Source organism: Anomalospiza imberbis, chromosome 3 (genome assembly GCF_031753505.1).
Source record: "Anomalospiza imberbis isolate Cuckoo-Finch-1a 21T00152 chromosome 3, ASM3175350v1, whole genome shotgun sequence".
Taxonomy (NCBI): domain Eukaryota; kingdom Metazoa; phylum Chordata; class Aves; order Passeriformes; family Viduidae; genus Anomalospiza; species Anomalospiza imberbis.
In genome coordinates, this window is record NC_089683.1 from 91,064,409 (window position 1) to 91,089,204 (window position 24,796).

Here is a 24,796-nt window from a genome sequence, read left to right on the forward strand (position 1 = left end):
CCCATCTGCTCATATAGCTTCCAGAACCAATGGGAAGAGCTTGCTCAGCACCACTCATCCAACCCAACATGTCTCTGTCAATCACAGCCCAAAGAACCTGGGCCCTCAGGACAGTAGAATGAACTTTTAACCAAATGCACAAGCCAGGATATGATTCCTGGCTTCTGCAGTCTTTTAACAGGCAAACAATATTTCAATACTTTTTCATTATGATTTATTCCGCCAAAAAAAAAAAAAAAAAAAAAAAAAAAAGCCTGTCTGCTCTCTGCTTCAGTTTTCAGAACACCAAATGCTGTTATATAACAGAAACTTTATTCATGCAAAGAAATAACATTTAAAAAAGAAAACCCACAAGAACTCAAAAAGCACCCTCTGCACTTAAATATTTCACCCATTTAGGTAGCTCCTAATTGAGGAAAAAGCTTCCTATGAATGGACTTTTGATTCAATTTTGAAAAATTCATCTGAAATCTGAAAGCAAAAAATTTTCCTTCTGTCACCAAAATTGCTAACTTTCAAACTGCATTACTGGCTCCTGTTTCATTTAATAATTTTATCCCTCCACTTTTTACCAATGGAATCATATTTTCTTCATCTTTCTAGAAGAATAACAAATCATTTCCCTTGCACTTTCTAGTCAGTTTGTCCTATATTCTTGTGGCATAATTTCCAAACCTATTAAAACCTGACCAAATACACTTTGTACTGTATTTTCAATCCTCAATTATCACTCTGTAAAAATCTAGCAAGTTCCCACAATTAGACCTGTCACACTAATTGATTAATTAATTAATTTTCTATAGCACAAGAGCCAGTTGAAGTATTCTAACAATGAGCAGGAAAGCTTGAGTATCTCTTCCTTATAGTAACAATTCATTAATTTAAGTGTCCTGGTTTTTGACAACAAATTGAAAGCTGAGTAGCTTCAAAGATATCACTGGTGTTTTTATTATATTTTTTTCCATAGTGAATTATATGCTAATCATTGTCCAATAATTTTTTTTCCCAAATACTCAATTTTTGTTGTGAATAATCTACTGAGGACAGTGCTGCTCCTTATGGAGAGTAGCAAGTATTATTTACTTTGGATATTCATCTGAGAATCTGGTCTGAATTCAATTGTTTCTGGACCTCTTACTTGTTTGATATCTTATGCAAAGATTGTTTATGAACTAACTCAGTGGCTACATCCCATACCAGTGAAAGCTGGCAGTGTGCAGGAGGGAAAAAACACCTTGAATTGTTCACAGGCGAAGATCACAACAGCAGCACATGAACACAGGAAATAGGGGGACACAAGCAGAGAAAACATGTGGCAGTCACAAAGTGGGGTGGATTTGTGAGTGCCAGGAAGATCCCTAGATCTAGGTTATCCATGTTCTTGAGCACATGCCAAAAACAAAATGAGTTGGTTTTTTTTTTTTTTTTTTTTTTTTTTTTAGTTAATTCTCTGAAGTTAAAATAAGGATGTCTGGGCTCTGCTCTAATTCCTACTGCATACAAGATTTGGACCATTTTTTTTCCTATTGCTCTTTGCTTTAATTTCTTTCATGGAATAAATATCATAGTTTGTCAGTCTCAGTTCAGATTACATATTCTCCCTGCAATTGCAAGATAGTCTTTCACAGCATGCTTCTGTGACTTCAGCCTGTTTCTTCAGAGCCAGCAATGCATGAGATGTTGCCAAGTGTTAGCATTATTTCACTGTCATTCCTGTGATCTTTTGTACTTGCTGTTTCACAGAGGGTTTGCAGAGGAATGTCAGTCCTCTCTCAAAGACTGTTCTAGCTTGCATTGCTAGGGAGGAACAATCAAAGAATCAGAAAGCTAAAAAAGAAAGACAGAATATTGAATGTTTTTTTCATTTAATGATTTATGAGTCAACCCAAAGGTGTTTAGCAGATAGACACTACAGTCATCATCATCATCACCTTCTCTCTTTGACCACCAGAGGCTGCCAATCAGCCAGCACATAAACAGAGGGGCTCAGGACCAAGATGTGCACAGCCAAGGTGGAGACCTTTCTCACTTTCCATAGTGAGATACAATAATGAGTGAGTATGACTGAGGATTCTCAAGGCTCCCTCTGCCCCTTTTCATGCATTGCCCCTGCAGCCTTAAAGTCATGCAGAGCTGCTCATAAAATAACCATAATCACCCTTAGGCAACTTGCTCTTTTGGAAATAATTGAGATAAGAATAACAGGAAATTGGTAGATATTGGCAATTAAGACATTTATTGTAATTGATTGTATAGCATGCCTTATGTTATTATAAGGTTTAATAATCAGAAGCCCATAACTAAGTCATCTCTGGCTGTGGAGAACTATGACCAATATGTGCCATAAAACAGGAGCATCTGTAGTCATTGATGTTCTCTGATCTTCTAAATGCATGCTGGAAATTGTATTATCCAAGATAACAGAAAGGGAAATGTCTTGTTTCAGAAATAGTATGAACATAATCAGATTTGAGAAACCAAATGATTTTAGTAACATGGGGCACTGTGCACTGAGAACAGAGAAATGGGTTTATGAATTGTAGTTTGCTACTCAGTAAATGACAGAAAATAAGCCACAAGGACTTCAACCTTCACTGTTAGCATATTTGCTATTTTCAACAATTCAATAAAAAATCTGTTTTCTCAGGTACAACACACAGGAAATATGAAATGGGGAGACTGCTCAACAGAGCAACTCCGGAGTAGCCAGTTGCACTCTAAAGTTACTTTGCAGGAGAGAACTTCATGAAAATAAGTCAAATCAGTGAAAGTCTGCTCCAGGAGTCATGCCTTCCTTAATCAAGTCATTATGTTCCTCCATTGTTCATATGTGAATCCTTTGTGCATTTTAAGTGCTCTTTTCCCAGCTATGGTTTTGTGGGTTGTGTGTGTCCCCACATATCACTGCAACTTAAACCTGTCAATCAGCATCTCCTGCCCTGCCTTAAGATTTTTGTATAGATATTGAGCTTTCTGGGGCAGAGAAAACTTCTTTATTCAATGTTTACAAAGCTCCTAAAGCAGCAAAGATCTGGTCCAGAACTGGCTAATATAGGTAATGTGGCAATTCAGATAATTAGCAATTAAAAAATACTTCATAAAACGACATCTATAATTCAATTGCAGTAGAAGGAATTAACTGCTTTTACTTAAAGGTAGAACAGTCATAGTTACAAAAGCTTGGAACTCCAAGCTTCAGGATAGCTATGGATTGTAATGATGTTATAGATTAAAGACAGAAGAAAACCCTTTTCTATACTGGAACACTCTTCTTGGAAGTAAGAATCAATGACCCATCACAGGGGTAGGATGCAGGACAAAATGAATCTTGAGTATGCTGACTACAAAACAACATATATGAAAAGATTGCAACATGAACACAATTATAAGAGAAGACCAGGACATGCCCAGCAATGCTAATTATCCATCCCTTATGTTTTCACATCAGTCTAGTTTTGTCAAATGTAGTTCTTACTAATTCCTTGTCCTTTCTGTTTAATAAAACAGTGGTCTAACATTCATGCCACTGAATTCTATATTTTCCTTTCCCAAGGAAGCCATTAATTTATAAGCCACAATTTGGATCCTTAGCTGCTTGGAAGATTAACAATTATGCACCCTTGTATATTATTCATAACTATGTTAAAATAATTGCCATATTAGAAGATTTGAATTAATCTGGAAGTTTATATAGTAAATTTTACATTAGGCTGTAAAAAGATACTTTCAAAGACCTTGTAGAACAAAAGATGCTAATATGATATTTGAGATAATTTTCTATCATAAAATGGTAGTGACATTTAGTCTATCAATTATAACTTTGATATTATTAAGACTCCCTCTGAGTTAGATGAAATTAGTAGAGATATAGAATCAGATTTTAGACTTGGAGCCAGGAATTGTAGCATACTAATGTTTATGTTCATGGCACAGGAAAAAAAAAAAACCATTTCTGCAGCGATGGACTGCTCCAGCTCTCCAGCTAAAATATTTACAAGACTATTTAGCAAAGAACCTCTTGATTAAGGTGGAACATAATTTAATATATTTTGCATTCCATTACCACACTTCATAGATTTTCTCAATTTAGTAAGACTTTCTACTGAGGGATTTAAGACAATAAATCCAGGGATTGTATTTCTGTGTGGGTATGTATTTTTAGCTACTTATTACAAGGTAACTTTTTCTTTTGTGTTTGAAACTGAAACCCTGTGACAAATGGCCTTTCAAAAGATTATCTGGTTGAGAGATACTGAACACCCCCATGTGCTGATGTTTCATTGAGCAGGCTTTCAAAACAGGTTTTAAATTACATATTTTTCAGCAAGCAGATTTTTATGAAGGAGCAGCTGTTGAGTAAAGAGAAGAATTAGTAACAAGAACAATGTGAAAATGTGGGATAACTGGCAGCATACAAAACTAAATACACTTCCGTGAATGCCACCACACCTCAAGGGACCCATTTGTTTGTAAACAAATGGGTACAGCCTCTCTTTGTTATTTATGCATCAAAATAGAGTTTCTCTAGGTCCTGCTCAAGTCATTTCAGGTCAAAGTTCCAGCAGAAAAAGAGTCAGACAAATGCAGCACAGTTTTCTACTGGATTTGTTACCTGGTGTAAATAGTCCAAGCAGCTTTAAGGAAAGCTCAGGTCCACAGAAAAGCACGGGGATTGTGCACAGGGAGAAGTGTTCCAAGTTTGTGAAATCTCAGTCCAATTCAAAAGCTGCTGAAGTCTACAGACAACTTTTTCATAATTTTCTGTATAAAGACTAGAGCATCATATTCACAGAGCAACAACTTTCAAAGTAGTCACTTTACATTTCTCTAGGTGTACACAAACAAAATTCTCTCTGCAGTTACGGAAAGGGTATACAATTAATAGTTTGAATGGTTTTCAGCTCCCCTGTATTAGTATTTTTAAATTCTAGCACCACTAGTTCAAAAGGTTGGGAGGTTTTGTGACTGTTTTGGGGGGGGGGGGTGTGATTTGGGGGTTTAGGGAGGGGGAGGTGTTTGAATGTTGTTTGTGGCAGTTTTGGTCAGGGTTTTTTGTGATCCCAACTTGGCTTGAAGATTTTTATCACTAAATGAAATGACAGGATGGTGAAATCCATTGTGGAAGAGCAGCTGGTCAACCAGCTTGCCTCACCATTTCTGTTACCACGTGAGCAACATGTTTCCCACCATGGTTAACTGAGCAAGGGCAAACTGATTTAAGGAACAGCAGCCATTTCTATAAACAGTCCAAAACACACCTCAGATATCTTTCCCCCAAAGCCACTTTGGGTCTCAGGTTGTACAAGATTTTTTGGGTGCCAGAAGCCCCTCTGGGCAGGGGAAAAGAGGACAGGGCACGTTTGCCACACCAGAGCAACAGAGGGAAAAGTTCCATCTCCTCCCTCACCTTGCCCTGACACAGCCACCATGCCAGGCAAGGGGCAGGTCACCATTTGGGGAGGGAGATTTAAAGATAATCAGTATTCCTGGCTCATTACTAATTTCATGGCAAGGGAAGAGGGAAGGTGAAGGTTATCAACCTTAATTAATGCCTGTTTTAGAAGCACTTTACATTCCTTGCCTGATGTGTGCTTCACAAAAGCCAAGAGCTTTTGTTGTTATCAACAACTTGCAATATAAACACACTTGGCCTGATTTTCCTCTCCCAGACAAAAGGCTTCAATCTTGTTTAGGTCCTGACTGGGATGGAACAAGGAGGATTTCTGTGGTCAGTGCAAGGGGAGGGGCCGAGAGGTGCCATACAAGAACCTCCAGAAGAAAAGCCAGCAGGAATATAAAAAATTATCTTGGCTAAGTGCTCCATTTCTTGAGGGCTGAGCATAGAATCAAAACAACATCGATTGTATAAACCATTGCTTCTGTTAGCTTCTTACTTGGTTGAGTGAAAAATTATCTTGTTTGGAAATTTTTTTTTTTTTCACAAAGGGTTTTTTCCTTTCTATTGTGTCAAACTGCTTATTATACAGCTAGAGCTAGGGAGACATCAAAGAAATTCTGCTGAGATGCTTTGATCAGGAAAAAAAAATGAACCACAAAAAAAAAATAGGAAAGAAAGGAGACAGGGCTCATCATCCTGGATCCTGAAACACTTTTCTGTAAAGCATTAAGATATGTGGAGAGAAAAAAAAATCCCCACCAAACCCTATCCTGTTCACAGATCAGTCCCAGAGGTTATAAGCTTTAATGTTCTGCAGGTCACAGGAGGCTCTTTAGTTTGTCCTTGATCCTTTCAAGTAGCTGGAAATGAAAACATGCTGCAGAAGCCGTGGCTTCAATTAGAAATAATATCCAAAAAAGGTTAATAGCTCTTCCTTGCTAATGAGGAAAAAAAAAAGTGCTCTGGAAGAACACTACCCCACCCTACCAGCTGACGTCAATAGAGCAATCACACACATCTAAATATCACAAGCCAGGGTAGCTCACAAACACATTTTACACCTTTTTCTTTTACTGCCTGGCTCCTTCAGAGATGAAGCTAAATCTGTCCCTTTTCTAAGTTTTTAATATTTTCCTCTCATCTTTTTAGCACTTCAGAAAAAAAAAATCCATTAAGAAAGATGGTACTGGTTTCTTCATTTTTCCCCCTTCTCCTCTAATTTGCAAATTACAACAAGGAACCAAACCAGCTACCTCTGAAATCACTGTTATTCTGACCAGTATGCCCTAATAGCAGAGAAGAGGTGTCTAAGCTAATATTGTCCCTGGAGAAACAATATTAATTTTAGAGAGGAGATGGTTCAGTGAGTTTAAACATCAGTTTTAGTCCTCATTCTGCTTAACATGGTTTGTTGTGTGTGCAGGTGTTTAGGACTATGCAAAGCATCTCTGCCTTTACTTTGGTGCTTTTTCACATAACTCAGTTTATTGTTTGAAGAGCAGGAGGAGATCAGCATTAAAACCAAAATCAAACCAAACAAACAAGCCATGAGAAAAGTTATAGAATTGGGAAGAAAGTTAAATTATCCTTATACCTTTAGACCAGATTTTAGTACCACAACAGCTTTAACTCCCGAGTTAATACAATGAACAAGGATCATGCCAGCTTGGATCTCGGGATGGTCAGCACCCATATCCACAGGATAAGAGTACCTAAAAGCAAGGCTGATGCAATGAATGATTACTGAAGCTCCTTATGAAACATCTAAATATTCTGGTATGCAGCAAATACCTTGAAAATATCCCTCCACAGTACAAGAGAACTCAGAAAAGGACCAAGAATGTGAGCATATTTGTGGGGTTCTTTAATTATCATTACTGTTGCCCCAAGTAATCAAATCTCTTTCATTAAAAAGATATTACTCATCCTGTGTTTAACGAGGGAGTGTTAGATTCAGTTCTATTGCCCTGCTACATGTGCAAGAAGTAGTCTTTGCATCAACACCTGGGAAAAAATAGTGTATTTTCTTGGAAGCAATTTTGCTTTAAGTAAAATTAAGTTACTTGTAATTTAAACAATGTATCAGTTACTTTTACGCACTATTATTACTTAAAATATAATGTAAAATATACAGAATACAGTGATGCCAGCATTTCACACATCAGTGTAGGGGGAACTGCAATTTGATACAAGGTGGGAAACTGAGCTCAGCCTTCAATCCCCACCTTGCGTGTTTCTCAAAGGTATGTCATGAATGAGTCAGGTCTGGTTTTTGAAAGGCAATAGCTTCAAGCCCAGCCCCACAGCAAGGCCTTGCTCCCCTCCAGCACCACCACTGCTGCTTTCTCTGGTGAAGGGAGATAGATGTGAGGGATCACAAAATTATTTACTAAAATAATGGCAATTTCCTCAACTGAGGCTTAACTAAAATAAAACAAACAATTTCTTAGAGCATTATATATTTTAACTTCTTCAAACAATTTTTTCCAGAGTCTTTAGCACTGTAGATTTTTTTTACAAGCCTCTTAACCCAAATTGCCCAAATAGCTCTGGCTGTTATAATGGAAAGTGTAAAAAAACTTTCCTGAGACCCTTGTTTTGGTTAGTTATGACTTTGCAAAGCCCCAGTCACTCTGTGGACTTTGTGTCAAGGAGGCAGGCTCCCTAGATCCTATTAATAGTACCTTTGATAATCATTTGTTTGCAGGTAATCACTAGAGACTTGCTGGCCCTTGACAGCTATGTTGTTTATAAACCTTGCTGAGTGTACAGTGACCATGCAGAGTCCTTCCTGTTGGAGAGCTCACACATTCATTAGGATAAAACCAAAGCTGAGCATGCCCTAACCCTTTACAACCTCTTCATATGCTCTTCCCAGAGCAGTGAAATGTTTGTGCAGTTTCCAGGCTTCTTAAATTACCTTTCACCATACCTTGTCATGTAGATGTGCAATGAAAAACAAAAGCAGGGAAACTGGTTCTGTGGAAAGCTCCAAGCCCACAGCTTTCCAAGCTCATTTATTCATCTCCATCCCCTCCCCTGTGCCACCCAGAAGGAAGCACAAGCACAGCAGTTCAGGCTCCCAAATGGCACAATTTACAGCACTTTTAATTGCTAAGGCTTCGAGGAAAAAGCCTTTTGCCCACAAAACTCAGGCCCTCATTTTGTACCACTTGCACCAAAAATCAGTTCTTATGATTGGCACTTTCACAAATGACCATGATATTCTAGCATTACAGCCACTCATTTCAGGAATCATCACTTCAGAAATGTTAGTACACCACTATTAGTAATTATAACCTCCTTCAATATGTATCCCTTGCTTTTTATTCTTTTGCATAAGAAGGTGGAGTGTTTCCAATCAGACATTTCAAAGTTTATAGTCACCACTGCTCTGATGTGTTTTTTTGGATTGGCCAATACCTACACAGGTATAGTGACTACTGACAATGCTTTTTAGCTTATTAAAAAATAGGAACTGAATGGTAAGTAATCTGCTCCTAAGGGTAGCTGTTCTTTGAGGAGGGAACATTTAATTTCTAATTTAATCTCAGATAGAATAACTGGAGCACTTCTATTGCTCCCTTTTCACCACTGCATGTGGCAGAAAAAGAGGACAATTATTAGGCATTCTATTCCAGGAAAAATCCTGAAGTGAGTTGCTTGAAATTACACCTCAGCTTTTTTACCCCTAAGGATGAGATCACCACCATCTGTAAAATATCTACATATATGTGGGTGTAAAATTCTGTAAATGAGTTTTAAAAATAAACCTGCTTTCAGAAATAATTAACCCTCCTTCTTCATTCTTTCTTTTCTGGGTTAGAAGAGGAAAAAATAAGAAAATGTTTTAGCTACCCTGAAACAAAGGTGTGGGGTTATGCTGGTGGTATTCTTATGTTTCGATCTCGACTGAATATCAGCAAACATCAAAAAAGTTAAAATTACAAGGACTGAAAATTATAGAAGACAGTAGGTTCATGAAGCCCTGGAGAGCTGTACATTCTCTGTTCATATGCTAAAAAAGGCAAGTAGAGAATGTCTTTTAGTAAGTCCATAAATGTTGAAGAACAAAGTAATATAAATAAAACATATAAATACAAATCTGCAGCTTTATTTATATCTTTCCTATCTCAACATTGTGTGTTTAGTTCCTCAGATGACAATCAGCAGAAGGTATGGTTGACTGCAAAAGACTTACTAGCAAAAGAGCGAGGCTTACTGGTTTGCAATGAGTAGTCAGCAGCTAAGTTAGTAAATTGTCTGGAGAGTTTTTGGCAATTCAACAAGGAAAATAACCAGCTTGATTAAGTGGTCATCCCTGAAGGACCTCAAGAAATACTACTTTAGCAAAAAAGCAGCCTGAAACAACCCAGGCCCCATCATTAGAAATGCTTTAATTAGAAGCAGTTACGCAGCCTTTAAAAAATGTTTTGTATTTTAAGAAAAGCTCTAGAACTAGATCTGAAACACATTTTCCTATTTGCATGGTTTCAAAATTCAGTGGAATTCAAATTTAAATCCAGAAACATCCAGGTAACTTATCTATCAAAACAAAGCATGACCTTTTCTCTTCCCACAGAGCAACTGTAAAGGATAGGAATTTTAACTGGGTGAAGGGGAGAGACTGCTTCTCTTCTTGAGCAAAGTAGAATGTATTATGTTTTATTTCTATGTACATTATGTTAGTATTCCATGCTTTATTATAACTATGTAATGTATTGCATGTTGTGCATGTATTGTACCATTTTAAAAAAAACCCTAAATCACTGTTATAACATAGGATATAGGTAAAAATTGCACCCACGTCAATTTGATGGGTAATTCAAAGTAAGCCTCTCCTCTCCAGCAGATAAAAAACACCATGTAACTTTAGATTAGTAGAGTTAAGAGGTAAACTCTGCCTGATATAATAAATACAGGCCAAATAAAAGGCAGTGTCTTCCTGAGAAGAGTTTTACCCTGCTTTCTTTCAGACTCTTTTCCCTCTGTGAAGAGCACAAGGCTTTTTTAAGTCCTTACTTCAAAATACACAATAAATCTTTAAAAAACCCTCATTTTTTATAGTATTTCCATTTAAGATTAATTTTTAGCCTCATTTACTGTTGATAGACCTCAATCTAATTTTAGAGAATTGCTGGAAAGCTTCTATCTTCATATGCACACCTGAAAGTGAAGTCCTTTGTATGTCACAGATCCTTCAATGAGGTTCACAGTGCACAAATGGCCTTAGACAGCTCAGATACCAAAATCCTCTGATTCCTAATAGAGTGGGACACTTGTCTCTTGCCATCTTCATCTCAAATCTCACATGGGCAGGTTGCTTGACATTATGTATCTGTTTTCTAAATTTGTACCAGAAACAGTGATCGAAAATACAATTTCCAAAAAACTAAACCCTCGCTAACTAAACTTCAATTTTCAGAAAAAAACAGCTAAAAGTACACTTGCTTAAAATTATTCCTAGAAAGAAATAAATAGTGTATCTAGGATCCATAGAACTGATTTAGAAAGTTTAGATCATCTACTACTCAAAAAAAATGGCTGGAATAATTTGGCTTCTGTGAAAGGCAAATTGAATTTTTTCTTACCTGAAGAAAAAGGAGAAGATGCCCAGTTTACTAGAAATTTATGTCTAGGACATAGACTTCTAGAACTCAAACTAATTTTTTTATAAATATAAATTATTCTACTGGCTACTTATGAAAGCCAACAGAAAAAATAAGTTATACATAAAATTGTTAATACCCACTTTAATTTAGACTTCAAATGATAAAGAAAAAGCCTGCATATCCTTGGAGAATCCAGCTCTTAACATTACCAACTATAAATGTAAAAATAAAACCCCAGATTTAAATTGTACTGCTTTTCCCTGCAATTAAATTAAAAGCAGAATTAGACACTGTAAATCCAATGACATAAACATAAAGTCCCTAAGTTTAGTCAGAGATGATCATTAGGAAGCAGCAAATTATTTCCTATCTCAATAGAAACAGAAATGTTCTCCAAACTTATTTTTTAATTGTCAGGGAAAATACCCCAAGCAAAAAGAAAAATAAAATGTAGGCATCAAAACTCTTAACCTTTTTAAAAGACCACATATATTCTGTGCTTTATCCTTGATTAAAACAGACATGCCACCCATGCTACAGAGAAAAGCACAGACTCTCAGCTGAACTTCTACCTCTTTGGTTCAAAGGGTAATATCTTGACATTAATCCAGGAAATACAAAAGCATAACCAGTCAACAACAGCAAAAACCCATTGTCACTTCAACATGATTTTCAAATAAGACAAGTTTGGCTTGCTTAGACCAAGCTGTAGAAAGACACCTTTATCTGCAGCACAAGGTGAACACTGAATTTCTTGGCTACTACAACAGCAAACCAAACCCAGCTACGAATGGCTGGGGTGCTGTCACTTTGAAGACAGAACTATGAAAACATATTAAGGAGTATTGGTCATTAAAAAGGAAACAAAAAAATCCTAATTTTTTGTTGTTTGACAATAGAACTTTTTTTTCTATTGCAAGATCGGTTCTGTTGTTTCACACAAACTCAGGTTTTGCAAGGAAATAACATATTTTTAGGCTGGCTATGTCCAGAAGCACTGGGAACATGATTCAGCTCTAACTACCCAGGCTACCTTTCAGATCAAACAGGTGCCTACACGTTTACATTACCATCCCCTCCTGGAAGGAGTTGAAGATTCAAAAAATAAAAAGCAACTTTGAAGAATACCTTTAGTTTCTACCCTGACAGAATACTGATATTCAGAGAGATGAAAAGCCTCATTTTATCCAGAGGGCAAGAAGAGCACAGACAGGTGCTGGAAGCTTCCTTTTTTGTCCTACCCCTCAGAAAATACTGAAACAGCAAACAGCTTTGGAAAAAATCCACATTGTTGATTAATTCCAATGGATTTCAACTTCATCTTTTCCCCACTCAAATGAATCTTGAGCACCCAATATAACATTCCTAATAATGATAATATTAATAATGCATCCTCCATTTCCAAAGCACTATAGACAGTAGTAGATCATAGAACAGTACTCCTGTTGCCAAAACCAATGTCTTTGTCTTTCCTGTCTCAAAGATCTCTTCTTAGTAAGAGACTAAGAAGGGCAGACACAGGGTTTATGGTTAATCACATCATTAAGAGAAATTTTGGTGTTGATTTCAGAGGTATGAAAATTTTGCTTGAAATGTTTGACATCCTCAGATCAGCTGTACTAAACCTAAATAACTTCCTGCATAGTCCTTAATTTTTAAGATTTCTTCTCTTCAGATAAGGAAGACTGAGAAAAATAGTATAACAGTTAACTGTCTGTAATCAGTTTGTGTATTTCAGTACTTCTGTATTTAGAAATGTTTCATTGTTTCTAGAAAATAGCTCTAACAGCACAAAGGCACATAAGGTTTGACTGTCTCTCTAGTCACTTGCTTCAGCTGTGGATGTCCCATGAATAGATTTGTTCTCTCATCTAGCTGTAAAAGTTCCTCTGACAGCTGTGAGATCCAGAGGCCAAGCAGATTTAGTGGAGCCAAGAGTTTTCAACAGAAAAAAAGGACCAGTGTATCTAGATATTTTCACATCATTCAGAAACAACAAAATTAAGACCAGGTAAAGAAAGAAGTGACTGTTTATAACCTTAGTTAGGATTTCACTTCATCTAATCTATAATGGTAGGATAAAATGATCAGATATCTCTCTAGATAGTGTTCCATCCAAGCATTTGTCATTTCGGACTGAAGAAAGTGGGTGAATAAAAGTATGACTTGCAAGTAAATGGACTGCTGCTTTTCAAGAGTCCTCTTCCGGTACTGGTTAACCTAAAAGTAGCTCCAAATGAAAGCGTAGATTTCTCAAAGGCATTGTCAAAAGCCTGATGTAAATCTCATGGACTGAAATATGTCTGGCACCTATTGACATTTGATCCACATAATCCATAATAGATTTTATCAGCACTTCTGAATACCCAGAAATGCATTATGTAACTGATCTCACATTTAATTCCTACCAACTTGTCTGCCTAAGCTAATAAAGACAAAAATTGGAAACCAAACTCAGCATGCCCAGACAGCAGCAAGCTGAGTAGGTTTGCAGTTTTCATCATTACTTGTAGTGAGTTCAAGAGGATAATTATTCCAGAGCTTTAGAGTGTCACTGAGATTTGGATGAAACTCTGCCAAGCTTCAGGTTATACAAATAAAGAATTAGCTGGATATAGTTTAGAAAATGAAGACACCATAGAGGATGTTGTTTACTAAAAGCTTCAGTATTTCAATCCTTAATACCCTCCTTGCTATTGGCAGAAATATAACTACATAAAGCTACATTTAGGGAGACTGTCTGTTTGCTGAAAATGCAATAGTTGCTTCAAACCCCAGCCAGTTATTATACTGTTATATTTTTCATATTAAACTGCAATTACCCTCTTCAGTAGTTCAGTTACACTGAATTCTAGTTACTGTGAGAGGCTGTGCAGAGCAGATACACTTAACACAGCTGCAGCTCCTTTTGGAGCTGTACTGTTATTGAGATCATATGGCCATTTTGCTGGTGGTGTTTCCTCTTTTATTCTCTTCTCTTGACAAATATTATATCTTTAAATATGATAACATCCTTCAGAGCTGGCCTGAACACTGCTGTATTTTTATCCTGAGATGCTAACACCCCTACACATAATCAAAAACCAAGAGAAGTGTGCAGGTGTTCAAAATTCACCCTTTTTCTTCATTAATATCAAGATTACAGCACAATTTGAAAATAAACTACAATCTTTTGTACAATGCACCTTTTATTGCTAGAGCCTGTTGCTTGGAATCCTAAAATCATTAACTGCCAGAGTCACCAAATTCAAAAATTCAGGTTTTATTGTTTAACCTGTTGAAGTATTTGACAATAAGGTTGTGCAAATAATATGCAGAAATTAAATTAACTTAATTCCAAAACTAAGCTCTATATGAACACACAGTCTAAAAATATTTAATTACCTGATACAGGGTTGTGGGGAAAGCAGCCCTATGGATATCAGAAAGCTGAAGGATGGGGTTTCCTCAGGTCATTGCTACAGAAGGACAGAGTCAATCAACATAGTTTAATTTCTTTACAGAATGCAGCTCTGCATAGCCTATTCTAAACAATCTTGATTTAATTTTGAAGTCCTGTTTGCCAGTAGTTTGACTACATATTAAACCTAATATATGTGTCCTGCATTCCACTGGGATAGAGTTAATTTTCTTCTTAGTAGCTGGTGAAGTGCTGTGCTTTGGATTTAGGATGAGAATAATGCTGCTAACACCCTGATGGTTTAGTTGTTGCTGAGTAATGCTAAAAAAGGAGTTCCTAAAATACTTGTAGAAATAGTCTAAATCAGGGAGTTTTCAGTTCCTCATGCTCTGCCAGCAACCCAAACTCACCCAGGGGATATTCCATTCCATAGAATGTCACACTGTGGAGGTGCATCCTTCTCCCCATGCCAGCACTACAGGAGCCCTGGCAGGCCTTGACTGTACCATTTGAGCACTGAAGTGCCCCTTTACCAGACCAGCTGGGCAGCAAGGCATCCCTGCCCATTACAAGGAGCTCCTGCAGGATACAGACAGTACAGGAAACAACCCTGACCATAACAGGAACATCAGCTGCCTGACCAAGGTAGGGAACAAAGGATAATCTGTCATCCCCTGTCATCCCCTTACAGCCCTGGGACATTCCCCACCCAACTCATAGCCCAAGTGAAACAGAACCATTGTTTCCAGTAGTTCCCAACTTGGGATATGGTCAGTATGGAAATTTACTGATGACTGAAGCTAATCATCTTGCGATCTTATTAACAGCAGTCCCAAATGAGGCCCGTGGAGCTCTCCTGGATTGCAGCTGGCTGTGCCAGCACCTCCCCCTGACTGGAACACCTCTCAGAGCCCAGGAGCCCTCAAGTCTGCCACACTCAAAGGACCATCACTGACAACGAGGCATAGGCTGATACCCCTGCCACACAGAGACTGCTCCAAGTGCCTGGTGAGAAGCACCAAGGGGTTGGATGTGAGTATTCCCTGAGCCCTAGGGGAGTTTTGGATAGGAGCCTTTATCTTTATATGGATGTATACACACCTCTCTGCCTAGGATTTGGTTATGGTATGAGTGCTGTTATTGTGAATCTGTAATGAAGTCATGGTTATAACTGTAGCAATTCCTATAGAATTGCTTTTTTAAATGTTAAATTTGCTGAGATTAAGTGTTGATAAACCCTTTTGCACCCTTATCTTTTTGTACCCATATTCTTTGCACCCTTTCCCTCTTGCATCACCGGTCCTTGTGTAAATACTTCCAAATCGATTCTAATTCAATTTTCTTATGTGTCCTTCCTCTGTGTAATAAGTAATAGAGTGAACCTTGCCATGGATTCATAAATTCATATTATAACCTGCTTTTTGCCAATACTTCTGATGGTGATTCTTTAAACAGTCCAACTACTCATCTGTGAGACAGTCCCAGTATATAAACTGGAGGGAGCTGGCCAGGAGCCATTGATTACTGTTTGGGGACAGGCAGGGCATCAGTCAGAGGGTGGTGAGCAACTGTGTTGTACCCCACTTTTTTCTCTTGAGTTTTATTACTCTCTTTATCTCCTTTTCATTATTATTACTATATTTTACTTTTTTTTTTTTTTTCAATCGTTAAGCTTTTCTAACCTCAACCCATTAGTTTTACCCTTATTCCCTGATTCTCCTCCCTATCCCACTGGGGGCATAGGAGTGAGCATGGTACTTAGTTGCTGGCTGTGAGTAGACCAGAGGAGTAAGAAATATAAATATATATATTATATAAGATCAAGAAAAGTGCCTGAAGGAGTATTGATGACTAAGACCAACTATCCAAAATCAACAATAACAAAAACTCTCATATCTTCTAAAATTTACCAGAGAAACACATACACAACTGCTAAGTTTCTAAATATTTTAAAAATATTTGCATATTTCTGATAAAAAGTCTAGCTTAAGATGCTTTTGATGAAATGCAGAAGAGATTTTGGCATGTGACAGTGGCTCAGTGGTGCAGTCAAGCATCTTACATCTGCCCTGGAATGGTCCTCTCTGGAATGAGAGGAAAGGACCATGCCACATAAACCAGCAAAATTTACTGTTCCAGGGTTTTCCTAGTAAGGGGAGAGAGGGATATAGAGATGAATAAAAGTTAAAATTAAAATAAAGGGGGAAAAAAGAAAAAAGAAAAAGAGGTGGAGAAAAAAGAAAAAGGCAGCGAGGGTGGGGAACTGCTTGTTTTATTGTTTAGCTGTCATGGAAAAGAATGCCACACACCTCCTGTTAGGATCTTTCACCAAGGAGTCATCTGTGCTGTCATCTTGCCAGCACAGTCACAACATAAAAACCTCATTTCTCAATTTTACTTTTGGGAACTGCAACCTGGCAGCAGCATGCTTCTTTTTGGGCACAGGCCATTCTTTTAGTCCTTGGTCTGATGCCTTTTCCAGCACTTTCAGAGACATGCTTCAATTCTTATTTCATTCATGCAAAAATGTAAAATTTCTTACAAACCTCTACAGGCAGAGATAAGGACATGGTCAGACAATCAGCAAGGAGTGGCCCCAAAAGTGTTTTGTAGGTTGACATAAATGTGAAGTTGCCAGTGCGTGACATACAGGAAAAAAAAAAAAAAAAAAAAATCACAGATTCTCCAAGGGCATTCCCACATCTCCTGGTTCTCTCTGCTCGTGCCAGGGATGAAGGTGGATAAGCTCAGTCATAAACGTGCCCGTGCAGACGGATTTGCACAGAGAGAGGCTCTCAGGGAGAGATCTGCCTGGGGCTAGAGGAGAGCATTTGCAGCTCCCAAAGCAACCACAAACTACACTGTAGTCAGTACAAAGAGAGAACCAGAGTGGAAGCAGGCTGAGGCAAGATAGAATAAAGGGAGGAGGAAGTGTCCATTCCTCACGAATACAAAAAGGAAGATATTATAATCAAGCACATGCATCTGGCAGATGCAAACCAGAACCTAGCAATGTTTGCTTTTTAATCCATTTCTCTGCAGGAAAAGTAAACAAAACATTCCTAACTCTATTTGCCCACAGTATCTCAGCTGACATTCCTGTGTGGCCATCCAAAAGCCCTTGATGCCAGACACTGTGGTCTCCTGCACATGGCTTTCTGAGTCCTATTGCCATAGCCTGGCATCAATGTCAATAAACAGTCGATTCAAAGCCAGGACTGGAACCTTCCTGCAAACATGAAAGTGAGAGCTGGAGTGCTCCAAGTGAGGAGGGAACACAGCCTTCCCCAGAAGGATGTGGGACAGAACCAGGGGACTAAACCAACATAGAAGTTCAAAGTGATAAAGAGCAGTTGTTTGTGGGGAAGTTTCAAACACTAGGTCTATATATTTGTTTATTATGGCCATGTATTGGGTTTTCAAGACTAGGTTTTGGTAGCAGGGAGGCTACAAGGGGTGGCTTTTGTGAGAAGTTTCTAAGAGCTTGCCCTGTGTCCCACACAGACAGCCAGCTCCAAGAAGAACACACCACTGGCCAAGGCTGAGCCCATCAGCAATGGCAGTGGCACCTTGGGGATTATATATTTAGGAAGAGGGAGAGGAAAAAACCCTGTGCAACACGAGCTGCAGCTGGAGAGAGGAGTGAGAATAAATGAGAGAAACAGACGTGGTGACATTGAGGTCAGTGAAGGAGGGGGAGCCAGAGCTCCAGGCACCAGAGCAGAGAGTCTGGTGATGAAGATCACAGTGAGGCAGCTGTGGCCCTGCAGCCCATGAAGGTCCATGGAGGAAAAGACCTCTACCTGCAACCCATGCAAGAGTCCCACTATGGAGCAGGTGGATTCCTGAAAGAAGGCTGAACCCAGCGGGAAGCCTGTTTTAAAGAAGGTTTTCTGGCAGGACTTATGACTGTGGGAGACCAACAGAGATGCAGCCTGTTCTGAAGGACTGGACCCTGTGGAAGGGACCCACACTGGAGCAGCTCACAAAGAATTGTAGCCTGTGGGAATGACACATGCTGGAGAAGTTTGTGGAGGACTGTCTCTTGTGGAGCAGGGGAAGAGTGGGAGGAGTACTCAGTAGCCTGAGCAGAGACAAGTGATGAACTGGTCACAACCCCCATTCCCCACAGACACTGGTGAAGAGCAGGTAAAGAAAATCAGGAGTAAGGTTGAGGCCAATAAGAAAGGAGGCATGGGATGAAAGTGTTTTGAGACTTATCTTTTATTTCTCATTATCCTGCTTAATTTGACTGGCAATAAATTACATGAATTTACCCCTGAGTCTGTTTTGTCTGGGACTGTAATTGCAGACTGATCCCTTCCTCCCCTTCCTTATCTTGACCCACAAGTCTTTGAACATTCTTTCTCTCCCCTGTCCAGCTTACGAGGAGCACGATACAGTGAATTTGGTAGGCATTGGGCATCCAGCCAGAGCCAGCCCACCACAGTCCCAAAAGGGAGGCTTGCAGTATGTTTTTTTTTTTAAGAGCCAGAGCAAAAAATCCATCTAATATTTTGGTTGTTTGTGGTGATTTTCCCTGAATTATCTCAGTATTCCCAAACTTAGTGTCACTTTTTTCAGAACCACATTGAGCTTTTCCTAGTTTGATAAATTCACCTGACAGCCCTGCAGTTTGGTTTGGTTTTGTTTTTTTGGTTTTTTTTTTTTTTTTTTAGAAAACAAACACACACAAAATCATAAAAAAAAATCTCCCCTGAAAACCCAAAACATGCAAACAGAGACACAAAAATAAGACTGGGAATAATGATGCATTTTAAGGTATTGTTCTTCACACTGCATCTGTTCAGATGAATTTGGATCAAAGACAAAAGAGAATGGAAAACAAAGGGCCAAAGTGGGAACTTAGAGAAAAAATTTACTCACATAGGACTTCTTCCTCTAGGAAAATGGTCTAAAATGTGGACTTGCTTGACTCCTCTTCTGAGAAGCAGTAGCATACACTGATAATTACTTTGTCATTGTAATTATATCTGGCAAAAGCCCACATTCATTAAGTAACCTTCAGCAATAAACTTGAAAAAGCATTTTTTCAGCAAGCTATCAACATAAAAAACATGAAGAACTGTAACAGGCAACTCATCTTATTTTGCACAGCACATTTTCTTTTCCCCTAAGCATTTGATTAATGTGCTGCTTGTGCTCAATTTCTCTTTCTGCAGCAGGGTTGCTGCTGGATTCCCTACCATCTAGTTTACTTAATATCGCTGGGACATTTCCTATAGCTCTCCAGGAATGCCATAACTATAGGAAGAATATTAACTTGTCACCACCAGTCATAATATTTTCTGCAGCAGACATCACTAAGTTGGCTCAAGTACAAAGCAACATCAGACTTAACAAAATTCTCACTTCTAGGTTGGGAGAAAAGCAGCAACATGGTGTGTTAGAAAATATTAGTTTCTTGAATTGTGGAGCAAAATAGCACTCTGCCACCTGTCCCTTGATTCTCCACCTGGATACAGTCCACATCTGGCTTCTTGGCAGCCACATAAACCTACAGTCCCTCCAGTCACGGGCAATCTTAGTGAGAAGCAAAACAGCAGCAAACCCTCATCCATCTATTTAATAATAAAACCAAGCAAGCAAGCAAACAAAGAGGAAAACCAAAGCAAAACATCAGTAGTCAAGACAGACCTTCCTCCCCTTTCTCCAACATGGCCTGAAGTCAATGCCCTCTCAAAACAGGGGCAAACAACCCCACACAACCCTCCCCCTTAGTTTTAGCTTACTCACCACACTTTGTCAGGATGCACCAGTGATAATCCAAGGGCATTTCATATCCTCACACTTCCCTGTGTAGGCTCAGGCTCTCCATGCAACCCCGTGACTCAGAGACATCACCACCACAGTCACCCTCACTCCTTGATATCGCCTCTACCACCACAATCAGTTCCACCACCACGAACACCTGCACCACCTGGTGCTACCTCCCCCAGTACAGCTGCCAGAGCAGACACTGTTGAGGCCTAAACCACGCCTTGCTGCAGGTCCCAATTCCACCATGTTTTACCAGAAGACTTGGGTCAATCCTTTCCATCCTATTTTGAGAATAGGCTGTTTTCCTGATGCAGCCTGACTCCTTAGACTAGTACCCAGGGATGTCTCCCAGGCTGGAGACTCTGCCAATCTCTGTCCCGAGAGCTGGTTAACTCTGTATCACTTTGCTTTACACAGGCAGTGAGTCAGCAATAGGGCTCAGCTGTGTGGGACTCACTACCTTGCACCTGAGCTGCAGGTCTTCCAACCTCCCAGCTCCATCCTTTGCCATCTTCCACTTCAGTTTCAAGCAGAAGTAAATCATCCACTCCAGCTGATGAAGTTCAATCTCCCAGAGAGCTCCAGGGTAAGACCTATTGTGTAAAAAGACACAGTAGCAAAACACACTTCAGCCTTCTTCGACTGCACAGTAAAAAGTCCTGCCAAGTGCTTTGAGGGGCCAAAATCCTCAGTAATACATTAGTTCAAGGACTGTGAAGAAGCATGTCCCAGCATCCTCAGACACACCTTGAATATAAGGTTTCCTTCTGCTTTCTTGGTATTTCTATTGTTTAAACCAGGTCTAGACATGAGGATTAAATGGGGAGCTAAAGGAGATGGCAATTTAGCAAACCCTGATGCTTCTTATCAGACTGCAGGAAAGCTGAGTTGCTGCTTAGCCACCCCTCACTGCCACATCCCCACATCATCAACCGAGTCACGTTCAGCCTGGCTAATTGTGGGCAGGCTGAGGGCACCAAGCTTAGCCCCCATCTGATGATCTGAGAAATTTTCTTGACTGCTTTGTTGCTCTAGGGCCTCAATAATATGCACACGGTTCTGGGTCCCTATCTGGGGACCAAATGATGGAAAATTAGGTTCTGTATTTACTATTTTTAGGTACATAAATTCTTTATTGGACCTAAATCTCAGAGCTCTACTGAATGAAGGCATCAATTATTAAGTCTCGCTTCAGTAATTAGTCTTTCATGTTAGCTGAAAAGCTTAACATTACTTCATTTGATCAGAGGTCTCTGTCTGTCATTTCAGATTTATTTATGTCAGGCTTGATCTTTTAAACTTGAGGACTTATGAATTGGAAGGAAAATGTTCTTTAATATAATAAAAGTGAGGGCTAAAAGTTATTCTAATGTATGCTAATTAACTGTATATTTTATTCCACAAAAAAACTACAAACCAGTAGTTGACAGGTGCTTTTATATACTGTAAGAATTCAGCTGCACAGAGGTCACTCAAAAATGGGGCAAGACTAAATAGATCAGTCCCACCACATGATATTCCAGCCTCATCTCTTGTGCTCGTCATCTCCATGTGACTTACAAAGCAAAATTTAGACATACTGTGTCCTTTCCTTTATGAGTCTTAGATACATAAAGATTGCCTTAGAAAGTGTTTTCTCAGGGTGGGTGTTTTATTTTTTTCTTTTAGTCAAGTGATACCATGACCTTTTTTTTTCTCTCTAAGGCCTTGAAGGCTTTGACAAGATTTTCAGGTGGCATGAGGACTGACATTGGAGAAAGATGAAGATAAAGCTAGGTTCCTTCCCTCCATCCGCTTCCTTTTCCTAGCTTATTTTATTTAAAAATAAACCAAAAAAACCAAAATCCTCATCTATCAGCCTATCTATCCTCCTCCATATGGAATAAACCAAGAGTGACAAAGATGGGACAAGCACTCCCTTGTGTGGAAAAAGCATATTTAGCTGGTTTGGCTGCTCTGCAGAATGGAGAACCCCAAAAGAACATTGAGACAGCTGTTCCCTCACCTCCAGGCAGCTCAGGACACTCACTGTCACTCATTCAGAAATTTGCCAGTTGAACCAGCAAATCTCCCAGAAGCTCAGGTGATTGGAGGTGCCACAGTAAGTGACTATTCTGCTCCCAGCCTGAATTAATGTTTGTCACTGTGATACACGGGGTGCATCATTCCAGTACAGAGCCAGCAGAAGAGGTCTGAATGGAACAGAGGTTGCACAACTTAGGACAGCTATAGTTCAGTGCCCCTTGTCACCACAGGGATCAGCTGCAAGATGTCCACAGCAGCTTTTGGCCCTTCTGCCAGTCAGTTACAGGGACAGTGAGCTGAGGTGGCTGCAGGTCCCCCACAGACCTGAAAGTGACTTGGGCTTGTAGATTTGATTGCCAAGCTGAATGAACATTCGGGCAGATTAGTGATGTCATTGCACTTAATTGCACTGATATTAAGCTCCCACTCACTGCATAAATTGTGCTTCTGCAATTATTGAGCCTTGGTGCTGGTTTAGAGCAAAGCCTTTCCTTCAATGTCCTCACTCTCACACTTTTTTTCTGAAGACAATATCTCTCTGTGGGTTATTGGAGCAGAAACAGTTGTGATATTTATATGCAAGGCTCAATTGCACAAACAAGTGAGAAGAAACTGCAAGAAAATATTTTTGTTGGTATTGCCCTTATTCAGAAACTACACAATAGCATAATTTCAAAAACAGGATCAAAGAAAATGGTTGGAAAGACATTTTAACACTTTTCATATAAATTTTAGAACCCTGGAGAGGCACACAGCATTGAATTTCTCCCCATAATCATTGTGTTCCTATTTTTTGCCCAATCCTTCAGTTCCTTTGGGTAGTAACTACCCTGTTTTACCCAACTCCAGGAAGAGACTGGGGGACAGAATTAGTCAAAGAAGTATAGAGATGAGACTGTGGCCTCATATTTTGCCCAGATGGAAAGACATCCATTTAAATAACTACTTCCTGTGAGAAGGCTCTCATGTTGCCTTTAGTGACAGCTTATTTGACATGAAAAACAGGACTTTGCCTCCTGGGCTTTTGGTTCTTGGAGGCAATGCTCAAAGCAAGACTCTCCTTTTATATTTTCTCTGGTATATTATTTCATGTACCTGCCAATGGACTCAGATTTTTCACCCCTGAAGCACTCCACCAATCTGGCTACCTCATGTATCAAAGCAGATTCATGTCCAGCATTTAGCTGAAATTTGGCAGCATAGCTTTTAGTAAACTAATAATTGCTGTCATCTCCCATGAAAGGGAATATGGAGGTAACCATTGCTCCAGCATAAAGCATGGGTCCACAGACTATTCCCCTTCATGCACTTTTCAGGAGTCTGTACTCAAAGGTTTGTCTATTCTGAAGAAAAATTAGGATATTTAACAAGTGCTGGTTTCCAGCCTAACACTAGGAAGTTGCAATGAGCCAGCAGCTCTGCTCGGGGGAAAAGTCCAAACCCCAAGTGCTGGTTTTAATTTTACATGCCTGTCATAACGATGACTAGACAGATGTTTAGAGTGCTCTCAAATAAACCTTACAAACAGAATTTACATACTTATCTGTGGTTCCCATACTTCTGACTACTATTTATTTATTACATAGGCACAAATCATTCCCAGTAAACTGCATTAGTTAAGAATTATAGCATCATCCTAATTCCATGAACAGACAGCAATTGTTTTTAACATCCTCATTCAAAAAGATTTCTTCTATAAGCAACAATTTTCCTTTTTTCAGAGTCACCCTGCACTTCACTAGATGTCCAAGGCAATATACAAATCAAGGAATCAAGGGAATATGAGAAGTTCCTGGGAGTCTGCATGATGGGGGCATTCAAGATGACTCATTTGCCTTGCCACAAGAGAGAAATTAGACACTTTGGTGTCTAAGCCAGTGAAAAGATAACAGCTGTATGATCACATCATGAATCTGCATTTCTACAATAGGAACCAGCCATGAATGAAGAACCTCTTTGGGCAGGACAGAGAATAGAGCAGAGAGCAAAGAGGTGACCCTTGTCTCCAAATTCCAGGACAAGAAAAGGATACAGAGGGATATGGAATATCTCAGCAAAATAGAAACAAAACAAAATGAGTACTGGCATGCCAGCAGCCATAAAGAACTCTGTCTTTTTAACACTGTAAAAGGGATTTTTTTTTTTTGAGATTGAAGAAAAGGGGATAAAATACTTGTAGAGAGTTTCTCTCAAGCACAAAGGGAAGAATGTACTGGAACTCAGACCCTGAGATCAGCTCAGTTGGTTACACCATGCTGCTAATAACACACACAGTAGTGGGGTCAATCCCCAGATGGAACACCCACTTAGGAGATGTCCTTGATGATCCTTTGTGGGTCTCTTCCAACTCAGAATATTCTGTCATTTTATAATCTGCAACAATAAAAAGGAAAAAAAAAAGCAAATTTGGAATGCTTGTCATGTTAGGTTTTTTATTTGGTTGGTTGTTTTTGGTTTTGTTTTTTTTTTTTTGTTTAAGAGACATCCCAATGCAATTGTCACCTATGCTAAAGAAGTTAATCTTTCTGCTCCCTGAATAAGCCTCAAACCAGAACAGAGTACACAAACCTAACTCTCAAA

At 39.1% G+C, this 24,796-nt stretch overlaps 1 long non-coding RNA gene across 1 annotated transcript; it reads left to right on the forward strand.

The window, feature by feature from the left end:
• Positions 1-20,611: 20,611 nt before the first annotated feature.
• Positions 20,612-24,160, forward strand: LOC137471389 (uncharacterized). Its single transcript, XR_010997559.1, has 2 exons — positions 20,612-20,777; positions 23,938-24,160. It is a non-coding gene; the product is annotated as an uncharacterized lncRNA (long non-coding RNA).
• Positions 24,161-24,796: the final 636 nt, after the last annotated feature.